Here is a 17885-nt window from a genome sequence, read left to right on the forward strand (position 1 = left end):
GCATCAAACTGGAAGATTGCTGGGATTTACATTTCTTCTGTAGACAACATTTCCTGGGAGTGTTGTGTAAGTATGGCTCAAAGAATTACTGAGGACTATTGCCATGGAGCACACAGGATCTTTGACCCATTACCATCAAGGATGAGGTACTGGAGCATCAAAATCAGGACTGAAGGCTGGGAAATAGCTTCTTCCCTCAGGCTGTGAGATCGATGAACAGTATAGGTACACGATCCTTCATCCGGACATCTAATATCCGCAAAGCTCCAAAATCCGGCAAGTGGGGAGAGGGGCGGCAGCATGACTCGGGCGGCCGAGGGACCAGCAGCGTGAGTCAGGGGAGTCTATGGTCAGGGGAGGTGGCCAGGCAGCCAAGGGACCGGCGGTTAAGGGAAGCGGCCGAGGGACTGGCAGTCGGAGGAAGTGAGCGAGGGACCAGCAGTCGGGGAGGTGGCTGGGCAACTGGGAGGTGGGGGTCGATACAGCAGCACAATTCGGGTGGGCTTTCCGAAATCCGGAAAAATTTGAAATTCGGAACACACAGTCCCCCAAAGGTTCCAGATAAAGGATCGTGTACCTGTATCCTGTAACTGTGAAAATCATCCTAAATATTTATATATTTTTCTTTTGATTATTTATGTGATCATTACATACTGTGTATTGTGTTTTTGTGCATTCCTCATGTTCTGGCGAGATGCTGCTTCATTGGGTTATATACGTACAAATGGATGATAATAAATTTGAACTTATTTCTATCCTGCATTTTGTTACTGAATTGAACTTAAGTTGCTTTGAGAATTTGTACTCTTGACTCCAGACTATTGGTTCATGGATCTAGATTAAAGAGTCCAATAACATGGATCAATTTATTGGAGAACTTTGATGAACTAACAGTAGCTGTGCTATACTCAGATTTCCAAAGGCAATTGGTCAGGTGTTGCATCAAGAATTATTTAGGGAAAAGATTTTCCCAAAATTTTTTCACATTCTCACATGCCCAAATTGCATGTACTGTTGTTCCTGTTTCCTTCTTACGGCGAAAACATCTATCTGATACTGTTGGATCCCATTTAATTAACTTTTGGGGCATGATATATAGCCTGTGTAACCAGTTATATTGTATCATGCGTAACCTTGTATTTATATCTCTCATAGTTCCGGAGCTTTTCCCATATTTCATTTTTTATCTTTGTTTAGATCTTGTTCCCACTTTTGTTTGGGTTTATAGTTTATTTCATCATTTTCTTTCTCTTGCAGTTTGATGTACATGTTTGTTATAAATCTTTTAATTATCATTGTGTCTGTAATCACATATTCAAAGCTGCTTCCTTCTGGTAATCTCAGTCTGTTTCCCAATTTGTCCTTTAAGAAGGTTTTCAGTTGGCGGTATGCAAACATTGTACCATGAGTTATTCCATATTTGTACTTCATCTGTTCAAATGATTTCCCAAAAAATACTTTTCTATTTATCACAAAAAGCAACATACTTAAAACTCCAGAGATCTTTCTTCTAAGTAATATAAGAAGTAAAGAATTAGGTCTTAAACTGGATGAAGTGCAAAAAAGATTTAGCTGTAGCAAAAAAAGTAGAATGTCAACTTGGAAATCAGAAAAGAGCCTGAGAGTACAGCAATGGTACATGGAAATGAATAAATGTATTCCATTGGAAAGCATAACATATAATTTAAAAAAATAAAGTCACATTATTTGAACAAATTTGGGAACCGTACATGGAACACAACAGAGAAGGCTTACCGTGGACCTCCACCCCCTAAAATGATAGAATGAGAAGACGAAATGAACTTGACCCAGTGTGTATAAGTAGATGACACAATTTTCTTGTTTATTTTCATTGTGTGATGACATTGTTTAATGGGTTTATTGTATTGTACATGTTGAACGTTTAATGAGTTTGGAGGGGGATGGGAGGGAGGGAGGGAGGGAGGGAAGGGAGGGGGGAAAAAGGGGAGAAAATGACACTGTATATTCAAGAAGGAAATGTTTGTGTGTATTTTGATTAATATGGTTCATAGTGTGAAAAATAAAAAAATTAAGAATTATTTAGGAAATAAAAGCTAGTGGTATAGGGAATAACATTTTGACATGGATAGAAGAATGGCTTGCTGACAAGAAACTAACAGTAGAACTAATATGTTATCCTTCATTTGTTTCAAGTTTATTTATTTGTCACAAAACATCTAGTACAGTGAAAGAAGGGTTCTTCTCACAGGTTATCTCTAACATTGATATAGCCTTATAAAAAACACAAGCTACAAAGTATGGGTTTACGATGAAAAGGAAGAACAATTAGCACCGAGAAAGGATAGAATGATAACACAGCTCTGGGGTTCATTATGCTGAGTTTATTGTCATACACATTGTACAAAGTACATAGGCACTAAAATTCTTATTTCATTCAGGAGCCTAATAGCTGCAGGGAAGATGCTATCTCATCACCTGCTGATGTGTGTTTTCACATTCTTAAGCCTTCTCCCCAGAAAAGAGTATGTCCAGGGTGTGATGGAGCTTTCAGTATATTGGATGGAGATGTAGATCATGTCCAAGGAGGGCAGGACTGGCAACTTGACTAACCCGAGATGTAAATGAAATGGCATTGTGCTGTTAATCAAAGAATGCATTACCTCTGTATTGAGGGAGGTTATCTGAGAAGACTTGGCAAATAAAGACATGTGGGTCGAAATTAGGAACAAATATGTCATCACTTTGCTGGATGCATATTACAGACCACTTCACTATTATCAGAAGATGTAAAAACATGTATTTCATCAAATTGCAGAGATACATGATTAAAAATAGGTATGGGTCATTTCAGTTTCCCAAATATTGAAGTTGCCTTAAAATAAAATGCCTGGAGGAGACAAAACTTTTGAATTGTGTCCTGGAGAGGTTTTTGACACAGTATGTAAATGGACCAAGGAGGAAGGAATATTACTCTTGTCTTGTGGAATATAGACAGGTCGAGACACTGTCTTTTGGGAAATATTGTAGTGATAGTGACCAAAGCTTAGTATACCTCAAAGTGGTCATGCATAAAGATTTGAAAGTACCAGGAATAAGAAATTGGGTAAAGGCCAATTTCATTAAGACATTACTTTGTATAAGTAACAAGGAGCATTTATCTGCAAGTCTACATCTGCACAGTAGAAAACATTCATAACATTACAACAGCAAAGCATGGATTAAAGGAGAAATGATGAGAGTTGTGTGCCAACACATTCCTGTAAGGTGAAAGCCAAGATAACTAGTACAAGGAACCCTGGATGTCGAGAAATCTAAAGAGTTGGACAAAGAGGGGAAAAAGCATGGGCAGGTCCAGAGCAGCCATTCTCAACAGGCCCTGAGGAATCAGAGTGGTTGACACTCTGGTGAAGAAAGCACATCAATGTGGTTAGACCAAGGCCGTTGAGGCAGGCAAGGGCATGTGGCAAACCCCCAGCCCCTGTTTCCTGTAGTCAATATCAGCTCTTAATTTTGCTGATATTGTTGTCCTGACACCACAACACCAGAAACTCCATCTCCTTCCTGTATTCCTTGTCCATAAGACATAGGAACAGAAATAGACTTTTCAGCCCATCAAGTCTTCCCTGACATTTAATCATGAGCTGATCCCTTTACCCACTCAGCCCCACTGCCCGACCTTCTCCGTATGACTTTTGATGCCCTGGCTAATCAAGAACCAATCAATCTCTGTCTTGAATACACTCAATGACCTAGCCTCCACAACTGCCTGTGGCAACAAATTCCACAGATTAGCAACTTTCCGACTCAAGAAATTCACCTCCATCTCTTTTCTAAGCAGACACATTTCAATCCATCTTCTTGTTACTTGAAATGTTGGTACCATCTGCAAACTTGTTAGTGGAGTTAGAGTGTTATTTGGCCACACAGTCATGAGGCAATAAGGAGTATAGTTGGATTCTGAACACACAATCTTGTTAAGGATTTATCTGGAGGAAGTATTATTGCTAATCCTCTCTGTGGTCTGCAGGTCAGGAAGTTGAGGGGGATGCAGAAATTTGGACATCAGTTTGTTTGGAATTCTGGTACTGAAGTCAGAGCTATGGTCAATAAATAGGAGCCTGATGTGACTTTCTTTTCAATCCAGGTTTCCCAGGGCTGAGTGGAAGTAAAGATAGGGCAATGGTATCCATGTGGACCTGACTTCCCCCCTCCCCCCACTTAATTCACAATAAAAATATATACAAAGGAAAATGCTGCAAAGTTTTTTCACATTCTGAGTGACATTTTCACATTTACATTCCATTTCACAACATAGTACCTCTGATGTATAAGAGGCTTCGCCACCAGTTTTAGCACCTCATCGCCCGGTCCCGGAAAGTCCCCGGACTCTGATCCTTCCCCAAAATCCCATTCTGTTAACTGCACCAGGCTTCAGTGTGTGCCTCAGCATGTACACTTACAGCCTGTAATTTACCCGTTGGCAGCATCCCTTCACTGATATCTCACTGTGCTGGAAGATCAGCAAGTTTCGGGCAGTCCAAATTAATGTCTTTCACCAAATTGATGTCCTTCCAACAGCACTGAATGTCCATCTCTGTCTGGGACGCTGTGTGGCAAAGAGGTCAGGCACACCCTTCGCAACACCAGGGACAGGTGGGACCTCAGCACATCGTGGCACTCGGTGCCCTTGTACCTTGGTTCCATGCACATCCTGATGCACCCACATACGAAGATGCTCTTCAGGCCACATTGGGTATGCCCTCATCTCCATTGTCATGACTTTTATATGGTCATCCATCAAACCTGCTCCATTCTGGATCTTCAGATGAACTGAAAGATAGCTCAGGTGAATGCAAGGGTGGGGTGGGAATAGGCCATACTTAGACCAAATACAGCAATACCTAGAGTACCTTAGACCTGGGGTGCCTGGTGAGAGGTTTCCTTGTCCTCACATTTGACCTCACCATCCTCTGTATTTAACACCCTATCCTTCATCATTTCTGCTCAGTGCAACTAGTCCCCACCATGACCATGTCTTCCCACCCCTTGTTATTGATAGGGAGCTGCTCCCACAGACCAATTTCTGGTTGACCCTTGCTAGCCACTCTGTCCAATTTTTGTTACATGCCTCAGGCCTTCCAAATCAGAACCCCAGCACCTTTGGTTAGTCAGGCCTGACTGTGAATGGGATGATGGACCAATTAGGCTAGTTACCCAAGAGCATTGCCTCACTCTTCAAGTTAACTCTGTCACCCGATGGCAACTCGAACTGGCGGCAGTTGTTGACTTGTCTGCAATAGTTGGTGAATTTTGGTGGATTGAGGCCGTCATGACTAGTCTTCATGATAGTTGTCAGAATGGTCATTAATTCAATATTAATCCCAAATAAACACCTTAAACATGACTTTCTCTATGTGTGTTACCAGATAGCCATGTGTTTCTTTGTTGGTGCATGATCTTATTGCTTGAATTGGGATGGGCTTGTAAGATTAATTGTTGAATTAATCCATTAATTTCTGTAGTCATTCTGTGTGTTATATCATATACCAGTCTCTGCAATCTCTTGTGTATCTCCACATTCTTTCATGTGCCTTATATAGCCTTCTATAAAGACTGTAAAGCACAAGTTGCAGGCTGTGACTCTGCTGTGTTTATTGTAGTGACCTGCACTGGAAAATATTTTTGGCTTTAAAACTCATCTTGTCTGTTTCCAAAGTTCGTGCCAAACAATCCTGTTTTCTTTCTATCCCAGCACCTCACTGGCAGCCCCACATCCACAAACATAAATATTATCATTTTTATATCATCTGTTATCCCAGTTATTTTGCCTCTTTATTTTAAGTTTTATATTGAACATTCATTGATGCTTTTTGGTTAAGGCCTTGTTAAGGTCATTAATGATTCTTCATTCTGTTTGTTTATGGAGAAAGACAATGATATTCCTGTTTACTACAGGTTCATGATCCCAATCAGGGCAGAGCACCATCTTAATCTTCATCGAATAATCATATAGAGGGTTTGTGGGATCAATTCATTTGTCACTGAGATCAAATTCCAGCCCATGCAATGATGGCATATATCCATCTCGCACCACATGTTCTTACTTTGTTCCTTGCAAGTTTACTTTTTTCCTTCTGTTTGTGCCTCCATTTTCATACTATTATGACTGTTTCCATTGCTTGATTGAAGCTCTGTACCCTATATCTAGAACCATAGAGCACTACAGCACAGAAACGGGCCCTTTAGCCATTCTAGTCCGTGCTAAACCATTTTTCTGCCTTGTTCAACTACTTAGACCCAGACGATAACCCTCTCGACCTCTCCTGTCTCATCAAAATATTTCTTAAATGTCAAAATTGAGACTGCACTTGCCAATTCAGCTGGCAGCTTGTTCCACACACCCACCATTCTTTACATGAGGTTCCCCTGAATGTTCCCTTTAAACTTTTCCCTTTTCACCTTAAACCCATGTCCTCCAGTTTTTATCTCTCCTAACCTCAGTGTAAAAAGACTACTTGCATTTACTCTATCTATACCATCATAATGGTGTATACCTCTATTAAATCTCCCCTCATATTTCTGCATTTCAAGGAATAAAATCTTAACCTGTTTAACCTTAACCATAACCCTAACCCAATTCTTCAAGTCCCAGCAACATCCTTGTAAATCTTCTCTGCACTCTTTCAATCTTATTGATACCCTTCCTGTAGTTAGGTGACCAAAGCTGCACACAGTGCTTCAAATTAGGGCTCACCAATGCCTTACGCAACTTCACCGTGACATCCCAACTTTGATTTATGAAGGCCAATATACCAAAATCTCTTTTTTTTGGCACTACTTTCAGGGAATGATGTTTTAAATTCCCAGAACCCTCTGTTCTACCGCACTCCTCAGTGCCTAGCTTTTTACAAAGTCTGAACTAAACAAATGAGTTCCTCCAGCATTTTTGTGTTTTTACTACAATAACAGCATCCGCAGACTTTCAAGTTTAAACATGGTGCATGCCTACTGTGATTGGTCCTTTTAAAGTGCAGCACCTGCATTGTTTTAAATTCCATCTACCAATTTTTTTCTAGCTGGTCCAGATCCCTTGGCAAGCTTTGAAAGTTCTCCTTGCTGTCCACTATACATCCAATCTTTGTCTTATCTGCCAACTTTCTGATCCAAAGGAACTGCTCACACTGGATTCATAAAACAAACTTTATTTATTTATATGGATATTTGTCCTGCTTATGTATGGTTTGTCTGTATGTGTGTTATGTCTGGTTGTGTGTCTACATTTTTTGCACTGAGGACCGGAATATACCGTTTTGTCAGGTTGTGCTTGTGCAATCAGATGACAATAAACTTGCCTCAACATTTATCACATTATCATCCAAATCATTGATATAGGTAACAAACAACCCATCACCGATCCTTGAGGCGCACCACTAGCCACAGGCCTCCAGTCAGAGAGGCAATCATCTACTTCGACTCTCTGGCTTCTCCCATAAAGGCAATGTTCAATTCAATTCTCTAACCCACCATGAACTCCAAATGACTGAACATTTCTCATTAACCTCCCATGTAAGATCATGGCCTTCCCTTCAACTTTTATGATAATCTCCTCAAAAAAACTCTAAGATTGGTTAAACACAACCTACTATGCACAATCCTTGAGGAAGAACTCAGGCCCAAAATATCAGTTCTATAACGTCTGATAGACACAGCAAAACCTGCTGAGTTCTTCCAGCATTTTTGTGTTTTTACTGGAGTCACAGCATTTAGACATTTGTGTTTCACTACCATGAACAAAGCTATGTTGACTATCCATAATCAGTCCCTGCCTAAGCAAGTACTTGTATAATTTTCCAATAGTTTCCCCACTACTGATGCCAGGCTCATCATCTATAATTTCCCAGATTATTATTAGAGCATTTTTTTAAACAACAGAACATGAGCTACCCGCCAATCCTCTGGCACCTCACCAGTGGCAATGAATATGTTAAACATATCAGCCAGGGCCCCTGCAAATTCCATACCAGTCTCCCTCAAGGTCTGAAGGAATATCTTGTCAGGTCCTGGGGATTTATCCATTCTTATTTTCTTTAAGACAGCATGCTCCTCCTTTCCTTTAATCTGTGTAAGTTCCATGACATCTCTGCTTTTTTGATTCACTTCTGTAGACTCTGTGCCAGTTTCCTGTGTAAAAGATGATGCAAAAAAAACCCTACAATTTAAGGTCTCCCCCTTCTCATTATTTCCATTCAATGCTGACTGCTCTGATCTTTGAGAGAGATTTGTTGTTCCAGGACATCCACAACTGATTCATTTTTAATCAGCCACTCCAGTGTCTTGCTGATGAAACTTGCCCCTTCAGGGTTCTCCAGATGATAACCTCTTTCTTTCAGGTCACCACAAGTTCCTTTTTGTTTCTCTATTCTAAGTGAAACATTAGACAGCCAGTCCTCTCCTCCTGCATGAACCACAATGGCTTTGACCAGGCCGTCTTCCAAAAAGGCTTTCCATAAGCTTGCCAGCTTGTCCTGTTCCAGTCCCAATTGTTTCTGCTCACTGCAATACTGTAGAAGTGATCTCTCTCTCTCTCTCTGAGAGAAAGCCTGTTTTACTCTCTCTGCTTGCAAAACCACTTGACCCTCTTAGAACAACAAATTCTCTTCCAGACAATCTTCAGCTCCAACAAGATCTTTCATCTGTTGCCTTTTGTAAACAACAATCCATTAATGAAGTCTCTTGAGGACTTTTCAAAGCTCTTGCAAAAGCTGTGGAGCCAGTATGTCTAACAGGGGGCTCCAGTATTTTATATAAGGTCTGTTTTAAAGTGTTTGTATATGACCTACTCGAACAAACTTTTCCCAATTTATCTGCCAAAAACGTAACAGAAATTTTATCCTTGGGTTTAACTTGTATGTTAAAATGACTTCTGCATCAAAGTCATTCTGCATAAAAAAACTGGTCCAATGGATCACCAAACACATAACCAACCATCAACCCTAACTAGGTAGAGGCAATTTGAAATTTTGTAAAGACACTGACATGACTCGTGGCATTCTGGAATAGGATTTTTGATTAATGTTGATTCATCAGGACTTAAATATAGTTCTTGCTGAAGGTACCTGCTGACAATAGTTTCATCATTCACTCACTGAGATACTCAAACTCAAGAGTTGCAGTACAATTTTGAACTTATTTCCCTTCAATCTAATTGTAATGTTCTAATTTTTTAAATTTGATTTTAATTTAGATGTACAATAACCAGCCCTTCTGGCTCACAAGACGCCCAAACACCCCAATTAATCTACAACCCCCACGCATTTTGAAGGATGGAAGGAAATTAGAGCAACTGGAAGAAACCCACGCAGACACAGGGAGAACGTACAAACTCCTTACAGGCAGCGCCAGATTCAAACCTGGGTCGCTAACGCTGTACCGCACCACAAAGCATGTCCCCCACCCCCCCTCTACAACTATATAACAATTACAGCACAGAAACAGGCCAGTTCAGCCCTTCTAGTCCATGCCAAATGCATTCTCCCACCTAGTCCCAATGACCCGCACCCACCCCATAACCTTCCATAGCCCTTTCTTCATATACCTATTCAACTTTTCCTTAAATATTAAAATTGAGCCTGCATCTACTACTTTGGCCAAAATCTCATTCCATACTCCCATCATCCTCTGAGTGAAGAAATTTCCCCTCATGTTTCCCCTAAACTTCCCCTTCCAATCTCAATCCATATGCTCTTGTTTGAATCTTCCCCACTCTCAACGGGAAAAAAAAAGCATATCCACATATCCACATTTACTCTATCTGTCTTCCTCTTAATTTTAAATACCTCTATCAAATCACCCCTCAATAAAGTCCCAACCTGCTCAATCTTCCCCTGTAACTCAAAACCTGAAATCCCAGCAACATTCTTTTAAACCTCCTCTGCACTCTCTCTATACTGTTTATATCCTTCCTATAATTCGGTGAACAAAACTGCATAAAATATTCCAAATTTGGCTTCAGCAATGCATCTGCACTGTCTATAATTTTTCAGCCCACTCTTCTAGCTGTCCTATGTCCCACTGCAAGCTTTGAAAACTTTCTTCATTGTCCACAACACCACTGATCTTCGTATCATCTGCATACTTACTAATCCAATTTACTACCCTATTATCCAGATCATTAATATATATGACAAAAAACAATGGATCCAGTACTGATCCCTGAGGCACTCCACTAGTCACCTGCCTCCAAGTTGACAAACAATTTTCCACCACTACTCTCTGGCTTCTCCCATCCAACCACTGTTGAATCCATTTCACTACTTCCAACATTAATACCTAATGATTGAATCTTCCTAACTAATGTCTTATGCTGAACCTTGTCAACCCTCTTTGTAACCTCCTTGAAAAATTTGATAAGATTTGTTCAATATAATCTACCACACACAAGTATGTTGACTACTCCTAATCAGTCCCTGGTTATCCAAATAATTATAAATTCCATCCCTAAGAACACTCTTCATTAATTTATTTACCACTGTCGTCAGACTCACAGGCCTATAATTACCTGGTTTACTTTTAGAGCCTTTTTTAAACAGTGGAACAACATGAGCTACCCTCCAATCCTTCAGCACCTCCCCTGTGGCTAATAACTTTTTAAATATTTCTGTCAGAGGCCCCACTATTTCTACACAAACCCTCAAGGCCCTAGGGAATATCTTGTCAGGACCTGGATATTTATCCTCCTTTATTCTCTTTCAAATAGCCAATACTACCTCCTCATTAATCTGTATATTTTCCATGACCTCACTTCTAGTATTCCTTGGTTCACCTGACTTAACGTTCCTTTCCTAAGTGAATATTGAAGAAATCATTTAAAATTTCCCCCATCTCTTCTGACTTCTCACATCGTGTTCCCCTCTGATCCTTAAGGGCCCCAATTTTATCCCTCACTATTCTTTTACTTTTAATGTACCTAAAGAAATCCTTTGGATTTATTTTTTTCTTGCCTGCCAAAGCAGCCTCATATCTCCTTTTAGCCTTTCTAATATCTTTCTTAAGATTTTATTTGCACACTTTATATTTCTCAAGCAACTTATCTATTCCCTACTGTCTGTACCTGTTGTACACATCCCTCTTCCTCCAAACCAAATTCAAATATAACCATATAACCACTTACAGCACAGAACAGGCCAGTTTGGCCCTACTAGTCCATGCCGTAACAAATTCCCACCCTCCTAGTCCCACTGACCAGCACCCGGTCCATACCCCTCCAGTCCTCTCCTCTCCATGTAACTATCCAGTCTTTCCTTAAATGTAACCAATGATCCCGCCTCAACCACGTCTGCCGGAAGCTCATTCCACATTCCTACCACCCTTTGCGTAAAGAAATTTCCCCTCATGTTCCCCTTATAATTTTCCCCCTTCAATCTTAAACCATGCCCTCCAATTTGAATCTCCCCCACTCTTAATTGAAAAAGCCTATCCGCATTTACTCTGTCTGTCCCTTTTAAAATCTTAAATACCTCTATCAAGTCCCCCCTCAATCTTCTACGCTCCAGAGAAAAAAACCCTAGTCTGCACAACCTTTCCCTGTAACTCAAACCTTGAAATCCTGTCAACATTCTCGTGAACCTTCTCTGCACTCTCTCCATTTTGTTTATATCCTTCCTATAATTTGGTGACCAAAACTGTACACAGTACTCCAAATTTGGCCTCACCAATGCCTTGTACAATTTCATCATAACCTCCCTACTCTTGAATTCAATACTCCAATTTATGAAGGCCAACATTCCAAATGCCTTCTTCACCACACCATCTACCTGAGTATCAGCCTTGAGGGTACTATTTACGATAACTCCTAAATCCCTTTGTTGCTCTGCACATCTCAATCTTTTCTTCTTTGGCTTGGCTTCGCGGACGAAGATTTATGGAGGGGGTAAAAGTCCACGTCAGCTGCAGGCTCGTTTGTGGCTGACAAGTCCGATGCGGGACAGGCAGACACGGTTGCAGCGGCTGCAGGGGAAAATTGGTTGGTTGGGGTTGGGTGTTGGGTTTTTCCTCCTTTGCCTTTTGTCAGTGAGGTGGGCTCTGTGGTCTTCTTCAAAGGAGGTTGCTGCCCGCCAAACTGTGAGGCGCCAAGATGCACGGTTTGAGGCGATATCAGCCCACTGGCGGTGGTCAATGTGGCAGGCACCAAGAGATTTCTTTAGGCAGTCCTTGTACCTTTTCTTTGGTGCACCTCTGTCACGGTGGCCAGTGGAGAGCTCGCCATATAACACGATCTTGGGAAGGCGATGGTCCTCCATTCTGATCCATCCAGCGCAGCTGGATCTTCAGCAGCGTGGACTCGATGCTGTCGACCTCTGCCATCTCGAGTACTTCGACGTTAGGGATGAAAGCGCTCCAATGGATGTTGAGGATGGAGTGGAGATAACGCTGGTGGAAGCGTTCTAGGAGCCGTAGGTGATGCCGGTAGAGGACCCATGATTCGGAGCCGAACAGGAGTGTGGGTATGACAACGGCTCTGTATACGCTTATCTTTGTGAGGTTTTTCAATAGCCTACCATTTAATGCATATCCCTTGAAAAACAAGACTCCTTATATTTTCTAACTTTTCCTTTAATCCACACAGGGACATAAGCACTCTGTACTCTCAAAAATGTCTCCTTTGAATATCCTCCATTTATCTGTTCCATCCTTCCTAGAAAATAAATTGTCCAATCCACACCTAAATCCTTTCACATCTCCTCGAAATTAGCCTTGTTCCAATCAAGAATCTCAACTTAAGTCCAAGCCATATCCTTCTCCATAAATAACCTAAAACTAATAGTATTATGATTACTAGATCCAAAGTGTTCCCCAACACAAACCTCGGACACCTGACTGCGTCAGTAAAGGCAAATTTTCTTGTACTGATCCACTTACCTGATTGGTTTGGAAATTTTCAAACATACGAAGAACATTATCAGTCTTCTCTATTCCAGTGAAATCACCTCTAGTTTACAAAGTGACAATCTCTTAACCCTCCATTCTTCAAACATTATGGGTGTTCCTTCTGCATGCTTTCCCATGGTGAAGTATTATATTTGTGCTGTGATATCCATAAATACATGCAGTCAACCTGGTCACACCATTCATTTATGGAATGCCAGGAATACTCACCAAAATGGTTTTGTACCTTTTAAAGAAATCTCAGATGATTTTTGTATCTATTATTAATTTTGTCCCCCCTGATAGCTTTAACGCTTTGGAAAAGTTATTAATTCCTTCCTCGATTATTTTTTAATCCCCAGAATGATCACTTCTCATTGAATTTTATCTGCCTCTATATTGAAATTAAACAGATACCCAATCCTGTTCACCTTTGGGTCTATCATCTCATTCTTTAGTTAAATCTTGCATGTTACATAAAGGGCTGGTAACTATTGGGAGTGGAGCACTTTCATCTTGTTGCTTCAGAATATATATAAAGATAAATAGAAGCAGGAGTAGACCCATCGAGCCATCAACCCTTCAACACTGCTCTGCCATTCGATAACAAAATGACTGACCTGATCATGGACTCAGGTCCACACATCTACCTTTTCTGCACACTCTTTTCCCAATATGCAAAAATATATCTAACTGTAGCCCTTCTTATGCTGCAACCCCTCATTAAATCCAGCTCAAGCAGGAAAAAAAAAAGTGAATTTACCTTTTATGGTGATGGCCTATAAAGCAGATCCAGTATTGCCTTTATGGAGATCCAAGTCAGGAGCCGTCTTCCAGAGCTGAGAGGGGCAGGGCAAGTGGTGCAGTAGCACCGCCCGTCACTGTGATGTCAAATATACGCACTGACAAGTATAAAATTAATTCCCTCTAGTCCAAAGGAACAAAAACTTTAGCCATCACTCATATGAACAGAGTAATGATTCTATAGAGATAAATCACAGTTGCTATTGCCCTGTATTGAATGCTCTGAGTGCTTTAAAATTTGTGCTTGGTTGGCAAGATGACTACATCATTGTGACATCTTCAGCCCTCCCCTTTGCAGCTGCTTTCAGCGGCATTTCATTCATGGAGGTGGTGGAGCACTACCTTTAAATACATCCCCCCACTCCCCACCCCCCCCCCCCCCCAGGCAGATGGAAGCTGGAGTGTATTCCAGTGGTCCATCTGCCTTTGGACTTTAATGGAGGTAAGTGCAGCAATGTAAAGACAGAGAATCTCTGTCCTTATATTCACCTTTTCTCTTCCATAAAAAGGCATACTGTCTTAAATATATTTAATGAGGTTGCTTCTACTGCTTTGAGCAAAGAATTCAAAGAATTCCATAGATCCACCACCCTGACAAAAGCAAATCCTCCTCGTCTCCATCCTAAATCAACTCCCTTGAATCTTGAGGCTATGCCCTGTAGTTCGCATCCCATGTACAGTGGAAACAACTTTCCTAACACTATTTATCTCTTTCATAATTTTATGTTTTATAAGATCTCCTCCCATTCTTATTAATTCCAATGAAATATAATCCCTGGTGACATGATCTATCCTCATCTGGAATCCACCTGGTGAACCTCCTTTGCACAACCTCCAAAACCAGTGTCTCTTTTCTCAACCAATGAAACCAGAACTGCAAGCAGCACTCCAGATGCAACCCCACCAATACAGTTGTGGTAAAGACTGGATGTAGACTGTGAGATAACTTCGTCGAGCATCTTCATTCAGTTCACTCTTAGCATCAATATCAATTTCTGCAATTTCTGTTAACTCCCTTCCCTGGTCTCCTCATCCCTGATCCCACTGTCTCCCTTCTTTCAGCTCCCCAGCCCTTTCTCTTCCTTCCCCTATCAGAGAGCAATCTTTTCTTGCCTTCTTCTCATTATTTCTGAGTTGCTTTCTCTTCTCCATCCCACCTACATCTACATTACCTGAGGGCCTGTGTTCCTTCCCCTTCTATCGCCCATTCCCAAACTTTTACTCAGGTATCTGTGGGCACTCCTGAAGTATGGCTCAAGTGTCAAATGTCTTTTGCATTCTAAGGATACCTGACATGATGAGTTTCTTCAGCACATTCATGTACTGCACAGATGCAGGTAAAGCTCCTACTCTTATGTTCAATTCCTCAAGCAATGAGGTCCAACATTTCATTTGCCGCCTTGATTACCTGTTGCACCTGCCGAACAAGCTTTTGCAATTCATGTACAAGCACTCCCAAATCCCTCTGCACAACATAATGCTGGAAACATTCACCATTTAAATAAAAATAAATGACATTTTCCTTCCTCAGGACTTACCAATGACCACTCCAGACCCTTGCCCACTCTCCTTACCAATCCATCCCTCTCTCTGCAGATACTCTGTGCATTTTGCTTTCCCACTCATTTAGGGGTCATCAGCAGAATTAGATATGTCACACTCAGCCACCTCTTTCAAATCATTCATGTATATTGCGAACAGTTTGGGCATAGCACTGACCCCAATAGATTGTGATGTGACCATGTTAATTAATATTTTCTGAAGGAGATGACAATTTGCATGAATTTAATCATTTTTAAATTTCCACGGATTCACACTGACTTTACTTTCAGAAATAACGTTTCCACGGGCTTCCCTAAAATCCAAGTAGATGACACCCAATGTCAGCCCATCAAACCTCTTTATACTACACTCAGAGAGCCAGTCAGTTATAGTGATATAACCTCTCTTTTAATTAAATCTGGTTTGTAGTGATTTATATCTAAATTGCTTTTATTTTTAAATCAAAGATTTCCATAATTCTCTACATTTTAGTTTGGACTTGCTGGTTTGCAGATTTCATTAGATTGACGTTTGTTCTACACCATTGCTTAGATGAGTTTATTGTTAATTGCTTTGAACAATCAACAAATGCACTGAAGTTATTACATGCTGCAGCTGAGCAAGAGTGTACTTAATGGAATTAAAACAGACAATAAATGCAAAAGACACATGGAAGTGATTTTGACAGTCCTTTTGTGATACTGGAGCAGTCCCTGATTACTGTAACAAGGGGAGGTTCAAGAATCTGTTCTTGAAAGTCAAGGTACTGGTTTTCATTCTTCGGTACCGTTTGCCAAAGGTAGCAGTGAGAAGAGATTGGGACCAGAATGATGGGGGTTCTTTATGATCTTGCCTGCCTTCTTGTAGCAGCGCCTCACATAGATGCATTCAGCAAATGGGAGGTCTGAGCCAGTGATGGGCTATGTGTACTACTTTCTGAAGCCTTCAGCATTCCTGGGCATTCAAGTTCCCAAACCAGGCAGTGATGCAACCAGTTGTGTTGATGGCAAATCGGAGGAAGCTTTGTTACCAGTTCTCAATTGTTTGCCAATGAAGTGGAGGATCCAGTTGCAAAGGGTGAACAGAGTCCCTGATCCTTTAGTTTGATCATATGTTTTGCTGGTATGAAGGTGAATAACAACCAAAGACCGATGTGTTCATGTGGTTTGGTTGATCTAACACATAGCAAATGGACAGCAAGATGACATCTGCCCACTTCACAGTGTTTTATCTGTGCAAATTTTGTCATTTATTTGTTGAAAGCTACTCTGCCATGACTCTATTCTTGTCCCTCCAGATACTCAGGTTGCTTTTCAGATTGGAGCTCACCCACCATCAAAATAGCTCATCCATTCATTGAAGAATAGCATTCACTCAGCTTGTGTACCAGGTTGATTGATTCTGATCTTTGTTCGATATCTTATTCCTCCTCTTTTCTCCTGTCACTTTCCAATTATCTCTGGTCTGCCAAGAGTTTTATTTTATCATTTGTGATGCTGAGGAGTGGACTGTAAGAGTGGATCCCAATGTTATGCTGAGGTTAATTTGAGTAATTGTGAGAATTCCAGAAGCTGGAGTTTTTGTTTGCTGTAATAGATTAGTTAGAAGTGTAATGCAGATAGATTTTGTTCTTCCACATATTTGACAGCACCTGCAAACCATTGCTTTTCATCAATTCATCTCTTCATGAATTCTTCAGTACCTTAATATTGTTCATATGCTATGGTCAAGACCGAGGTTTTGAATATGATTTAATTTGTACTCATCTGCTGTATCAGATATGCAAATTGGCTTCTATACTTTCAAGATTGTTTCTGGATTTGTATTGAAGCCTTGTTTTGCATCATCTTGAACTATGATATCAGACCTGTTCTGATCAAGATTAAGCATGGGCAGGAGAGGTTTATTTTAATCTTTGCTGATTCATGCTTTCTCACTCTAAGTGTAGGGCGGTACTTTCTATTCATTTGACCTCTAATGGGTTGTGTTCCATAAAACAATTGGACTATAGAGTAAATAATGATTAATTGTTTGCATTGGCAGAATCACTCCAAAACAGAAATACAATCATTTAAGATAAATGGCTGATGGACGATGATGGGAGAAGAAATATTTAGGCAGGGAGCTCAGAAGAAGGACCACTAAACATGTAATCTCTGGATTACTTACTGTGCCACGCGATAGTGAGGGGAAAAATAGAGTCAGGTGGAGATGGAATGTGTGGCTGAAGGGGTGGAGCAAAATACAGGGTTTTAAGTTCTTGGACCACTGGGACCTTTTCTGGGGGAGATGGGACCTCTACTGTAAAGATGGGTTACATCTAAATCCCAGAGGTACCAGTCTCCTGGCAGGGGCATTTGCTAGGGCTTTAAACTCGTAAGGTAGGGGACAAGGGTTCATGTTAGAGAGGATAACAAGAACAGAGTCTTTAGGCAAAGAAAAAAAGCTTTTTCACACAATCTGGAGGTGGAACAGCAGCAGGTAATAAATAGTGGCCATAATAACAATTGCAGAGAGGGTGAGAGGCAGAAAGTTAAATGTGGAAGATCTCTGAGATGCATTTATTTCAATGCAAGGAGTGTGGTAAACAAGGTGGATGAACTAATGGTGTGGATTGACACGTGGCGTTATGA

At 40.8% G+C, this 17885-nt stretch overlaps 1 protein-coding gene and 1 long non-coding RNA gene across 19 annotated transcripts in view; one reads left to right on the forward strand and one right to left on the reverse strand.

Annotated features, from left to right (window-relative positions):
* Positions 1–13927, reverse strand: part of LOC138757145 (uncharacterized) — a 52122-nt gene extending 38195 nt beyond the window's left edge. The window contains exon 1 of the long non-coding RNA XR_011353373.1: positions 13670–13927. This is a non-coding gene — a long non-coding RNA (uncharacterized lncRNA). The remainder of the gene's footprint in view (positions 1–13669) is intronic.
* nedd4l (NEDD4 like E3 ubiquitin protein ligase) overlaps positions 1–17885 on the forward strand; it is a 533566-nt gene that overhangs the window by 338814 nt on the left and 176867 nt on the right. The gene's annotated exons all lie outside the window — the stretch shown is intronic.

The sequence above is a fragment of the Narcine bancroftii genome, chromosome 3 (genome assembly GCF_036971445.1).
Source record: "Narcine bancroftii isolate sNarBan1 chromosome 3, sNarBan1.hap1, whole genome shotgun sequence".
Classification (NCBI taxonomy): Eukaryota; Metazoa; Chordata; class Chondrichthyes; order Torpediniformes; family Narcinidae; genus Narcine; species Narcine bancroftii.